Genomic DNA, 6,000 nt, shown 5'->3' with positions numbered 1-6,000 from the left:
GATTTGCATGAAATGCACTTTAATTAATTAGCTAAATGTTTGCAAAGTGCTTTGAAGATGTAAAACTCCATACAAGTGTTCAGTGGTTCTAATAATAAAATAACAATAATTAATTTCCCCAGGAAGGCGTGTGTACAGCATGTGCTCAGAATATTCCTATCCAAGAACATTAAAAAAAATAACTCCGCTTTACCTCTGACATTTTATTGAGGACTGAGTACTGCAATAAAATAAATTAATTCATTTATTCATCCATGGAGATTCCAGTTTGGCTCTAGTTTAGAAAAGAAAATAGCAGCCATAGTGCCCATTAGTCAGTGTGACAGAACAGAAGTATAATTTAGAGCAGTTAAGCAAGACAGGGCTGTTAAACAACAAGGCATCTGATAAGGGGACCAAGTAGCTCTGCTTTCAGCTTTCCCATAAAAGCAGTATAGCCCTGCAATAAGGTGGCCTGCAGTGACTCAAAATCTGGATGTTATTTTGAGTACATTAGCTATGGAGGAAGCAGGCAGAAACCTGGGCTGTTATAGATGCTTATACACATTGCTCCTGAATCAGAAACTCTGCTCCCTTCCCTTAGAAGAAGTGTTCATTTCGGTGCTTGCATTCCCTTGGATTGGATTTCTGCAAACACTTGGTCAGATTTCTGCATGCAAGAAGTTAGTGAGAAAAAAAGGCCATTGCAAAAGCTCATGCAAATATGCATTTGCCAGAGGATTTGCTCTTCCAGCAAGTGCTTCCAGCATTTCAAGGTTGCCTTGAAGGCTCTGTGGTTTACAGCAAACCTTCAGCTCAAGAGTCAACCTTCCCTGTGCTGCACCACCAGGATTGTGTTCTCTAAGGGAAACTGGGCTAGATTGTCCTCACTCTGAAGGAAGGAGTTGACAGTGCAGTGCTTCTCCTTCAGCTTCCTGACGGGTTTACACTTGAATTTGCTCGGACTTGTTAATTTACCCATGACATCCCACCAAATGCATCTGCTGGAGCAGGTCACTGCAGAGACTCAAGGGCAGGGCAGAGAAGATCTGTGGATGGGCTGATTTCTCCCTGCATTTTTCATGTTTTGTACAAGTGCAGAGATGAGTGGTGAAAGTTTGTGTCATTAATCAGTAGCTTATACCCAGAGCATTAGGGATTTTAAAGCTGAAGAGATAATGTGACGAATGAAAAAAATGATGTGAATTAGCGGAAAAGTGACTTTTCCCCTCGATACTAATTCATTTCTATGGAAAGGGTGCACTTTCAGAGCACAATCAAATTCATTAAGAGGTTTTGATGGATATGGAGAGACAGGAAAACACCATTTATCACTCAGAAAAGCTTCACAAAGCACAAGAAGGGCCCCTTTATGGAGTCATAACTGCAGGAGATGTCATCTGTCAGGGAGCCTGCATGATGGCTCTCCCTCCCCAAGTGGGGATGTGTAGATTGCGAGTGAGGCTTTAAACTTCTCTCCAGAGCCTGAGTTCAGGAATTTGTTTTTAGTGTATTTTAGAAATAAAATCAGAGAAGAAAAGAAGGACAGTTGGGCTGCTTTCTGCAGAGGGACTCTGCCACCCAATTCAGCAAGGAATTGCGTGAGATTTACCTGACTCATCTGTCTCAGAGCAGAATTTTGTGACAAAAACCATCTGTTTTGTTCCCAGTAGTTATGTAGAGTATTATGTAACAAAAAGCACTAAAATGAGACACTCAAACGAAAACAAATCTGTACTTTATCTCCATGCCTATAAGCAAATTGAGTGAGAGCAAATGATTTTAGATGTATCTCTACCTCCTTACCAAAGCAGAGGAGATATTCATGCTCCACCACAAGCATTCAAAAGAATAGCTGAGGCCAGCCATTTTCCCTAAATTAAATACTTGGATGTTTGCTAAGAACTGTAAGAATATCTGACAGTCATCAGCATGAATTTTCTTGAAGAGGATGCCTGGAGTAAGTAGAAAGACCTGAAGGTTTTGAGCATGCAAAAATAATATAACTTTACCCTGACTCTGAATTCATCCTGCTTCTAGAGAGAAGCAATAGGGAATTTGAAATCTCCATACAACCTCAACTCCCTGACTGAATAAAAAGAACCCCACAGACCTGCTGAATTTGACCATTATGTTATTGAAAAATTCCCACCTATGGACTAAGGGATTTAGCCCTTGAAAATCCAACTTGTATTTGCAGAGCTGTTTCCTGACCTTTTCTGTAAGCCAACATAGTCACGAGCAGTAAGATCAAAGGCCTGATGAATGTCTGATGTGAAAAGAAACGGCTTCAGGCTCTTTCCCTTAGAGACTGATGAACACTCATTTCCGGTTAATTTAATAGGATATATGCTGAAAAAGGGACTCCTGTATACAGTACATTGAACACAATCTCTTATATTTTCTCTGCTTAAGTGGATGGTCTGTTCTAGTGAGCCTCTGTCTCAGCAGACACTAAACATTGTGTTTGTCAGATGAATGTACCTCTTCAGGAGCGCTGAGTGCACTTCAGATGGCAGATGTCAATTTGGGATGGATACAGAAACCCAGAAACCCGCCAGTTTGGGACAAATGGAAGAGGTGACCCAAGCCTCCAGTGAGGTAAACCAGCCAAATTTAATTGATTTTGGTGTAGCAGGTCCCTGATGATCCAAGTTGGATGCTCCAGACCAGTTGACTGTGGAACAATTAAAGCAAAGGGATGAAGAAGGAATGTGTTTTAAGGCAGCAACACCAGCATCAGACTTAAAGCTGACAAGTGAAATTTAATAATGCATTTCATGACATGTGAGCATTTTATTCCTGAGCCATCACTGAGGACTGTGTTTTGGCAAAGTAACTGAGCCATGTGCCTCGAAGGAACAGGAACAATCCCAAGGGGAACAGCTCAGTGGGACCAGCTCTCTCTGTCAGCCCTTCAGCACCGATGCCTGCACATTTCACAGGAGAGAGGAACACACAAATATGTGTCCTCACTGGTAGTTCCTAGCCCAAACCTCTCTATCAAAAGCAAAACTCAGCTAAATTTGACAAAGACGTTTCCAAAATGCTTTTTGGCTGGTTCCTACCTGTGAAGTAATAATCTGTCTCTATAGAGAATGACTTTGGGAGGGACATAATGAAAGGGAGGCGGGAAAGAGTTGGCATTCTTTAAGGAAATCCATTTAGCGAAGCTAAGCAGGTTATCTAGATCTTCATTTTGTGTGTGTCAAGTATGTATAAGAAGATTGTATTTGCAGTAGGCAAGAGCCCATGCTCAAGGTACCTACATTAATGTGACCAACTGCTTTAGGGTTTTCTTCACTGGGACATTAGTATGATCCAGCCCTTTCAGCTGCTAATTTCCTGTGCTTTGCAGGATGGTGAGCAAGGTACAGGGAAGGGAGGAAGTTCTTAGAGGGGAATGGGGCATATTACTGCATTTTACTGCAGTAAGTGATTACAAATTTAATTATTTCATATACTCTTTGCCTTTGATGGTTATCATCAGCATACAAATACTCTGCAAAAGCATAATTTCTCAGGCAGCAGCAAATAAAGAGTCAAATGGTGATTGGAGCCATCAACTTCGTCATCTGTGTCCCTGCTTCTTTTGTCAAATTCCTTTGTGGAGCTCAAGTTTGTGTGGATCTCTTCCCTAAATCCACTGAGCAGAGTCAGGGCCACAAAGCAGACTGTTCTCTGCTCTTTTAGGAGCTAAATGAAGGCTGGAAGAATAATAGAATCATAGAATGTCCTGGGTTGGAAGGGATCCACAAGGAGCATTGCTAATCTATTTCATTGTGGCTGGGGTGGTTGGGGCCGTAAAATGGTTCAGTGCTTAACTGCGCTTTTATAACCCTCTACAGGAGACAGAGTGATGCCAGAAAGCCTCTGCATTTACCACTGCAGAGGAAGTGGAAGGAGACATGCTCCTAAAAGTGCAGTTTACCAGGGGAAGCTGCAGCAGCTGTGTCTGTGCTAGCAAAGAGCTCTTCCCTCAACTTCAACCTAGGATTCACCTTCTCTTTTTCCTGGAACTCAGACAGTTCCATGTTGGATCAAACTCATGTGAGATGCTACCAGGCTGGTCTCTGACAGCTGGAACAGCTCCAAAGATACTACAGACTGCTCCTGTTGTAGCAGATTTGAATTGCATGAGGAGGAACTAAGAGTTTGCCATGATTACCCTCTGCAGATCAGGACTGAGAAGTTGCTCTGCAGATGTCCCTGCCTGTCCTGTTCACTGCTATGACTTCATTGTTTTCTTATCCTCCATTCTGTTTTCTCTTGACTTAGTCTTCAGTCATGAGCACTTTCAGGCCACCTTTCTTGTCCTAGGATGGTGGTAGAGTGTGGCCCTCAGTTTTAAATAGCCACCCTACCCCACAGGATACCTGCTGTGCCTCACAGACACTGTCCCCGTTAACCAGCTGGGATAAAACTTTGGCTCCAACCTGAGAAATAGAGGTGCCAGCAAAATGAGGAGCTGCAGTTCTTCTTCTCTCTAAATCCTATTGTTGGTCTCAGTGGTAATAAATCAGTGTTTAAAACACTGTAGCTTTTCATCATCCATTAGACTAAACATCCTCTACTTATCTGTTTTCCTTCTGCAGTATCATTGTCTTCACGAGTCAGAATTAATTGATTTCTTTGTATTGGGTTGGGTTTCATAAGAAGACTAAATATTCCCAAGAGATGAAAACATGAACTGAGTGGTGTGTATGTGCAAAATAGATTTCCATCTAGATAAGGGAGAAGTCAGAATTCAATACAGAGCTGCTGTTATAATCCTGGAGACACAGGAAAACCACAAAATTGCCGTATATGCAACATGGGAACAGGTTGCTCAGAGAAGCTGTGGCTGCCCTATCATTGGAATTGTTAAAAGTCAGGCTGGATGTCCCTGCCCATGGCAGAGGGTTTAGACTAGATGATCTTTGAATGTCTTCTTCAACCCAAACCAGCCTGTGATTATATGGGGCCTCTTATGTAGGTACAGAAGTCTCTATTTTATAAATAAAGTGGAAATCCATGACAGAAGTTAAATTGTTTGAGAGAGATCAAACAACAGACAAACTACATAATGTTTAATAAAATTGAGGAATTCTGGATGTCACTCTTATGGTCTCCCTTTTGAACCATGTTATCATGTGGATGTGTAAGAAAACAAAATCAACGATAAAATAAGCTTCAATCATAAGTCAGTGAAGCTGAGGGGGCAGCAGGTCTCTGTTTTTCCTCTCAAAATCAAAACCCAAAAAGACAAGGAAAGTTCAATTTCTGTCCAGTAAAAAGCCATTATTGTGTCTGACAATGACAGGTTTTGCATGCACAGACACACAATGTGCATGCACCGGCATACAAAATTGTTCCATAATAACAAGTTTCCTGGCTCAGTCTCAAAGCTGATGGAAATGAGAAGACTGGGAGCTTCTCTTCTGCTATTTGATGGACTATGAATAAGATTGCACTTGTCCTGATGATCGTTCCATTTGGCCATCATTCATAACCATCAGACAGACTGCCCCTCACAAAGAACGGACAGATCCATACCCAGGAGTCCGTCAGACAGAGTCAATGTGTCACTAAACATATGCACAGTGACCCAACACGTGTTTTTCTCCCTTCTTTCTTTAATTTAAAATAGTTTTTCCTCTTTCCATTCCTTTTCACCTGGTCCCTGAATGGAAATTGTACTGCTGGGAAGGCAGGGACACCAGCTGCTCTGTAACTCTCTCCCATTTATCCCTCTTAGATCCTGAATCAGTCAGGTGCTTTTGTGTATGCTGAACAATAAGCACCTGCTTGAATCCATCCTTATTCAATGAAACATTCAAAACTCATTGTAAGCTCACTTAACTCAAGCAGAGTTAAACACAGTTAATGCCATGCTTAAAATTCAGCCCAGTTGTGCAGTGCTTTGCCAAATCATTATTCAGCACTGGATAGCAATGCAGGCCTAAGTGACCTCCAAAAAGCTGCTCATTACAGTTGTTCATAGCAGTTAGGGGCAAATACCTTAAGGTACACTTAAGGAAA

The sequence above is a fragment of the Corvus kubaryi genome, unplaced genomic scaffold (assembly GCF_017639235.1).
Source record: "Corvus kubaryi isolate FWS band 111438036 unplaced genomic scaffold, C.kubaryi_AGA036_p1.0 37394, whole genome shotgun sequence".
NCBI classification, from domain to species: Eukaryota; Metazoa; Chordata; class Aves; order Passeriformes; family Corvidae; genus Corvus; species Corvus kubaryi.
The sequence above is the reverse complement of the archived record's forward strand: the minus strand, read 5'-3'. Positions refer to the sequence as shown.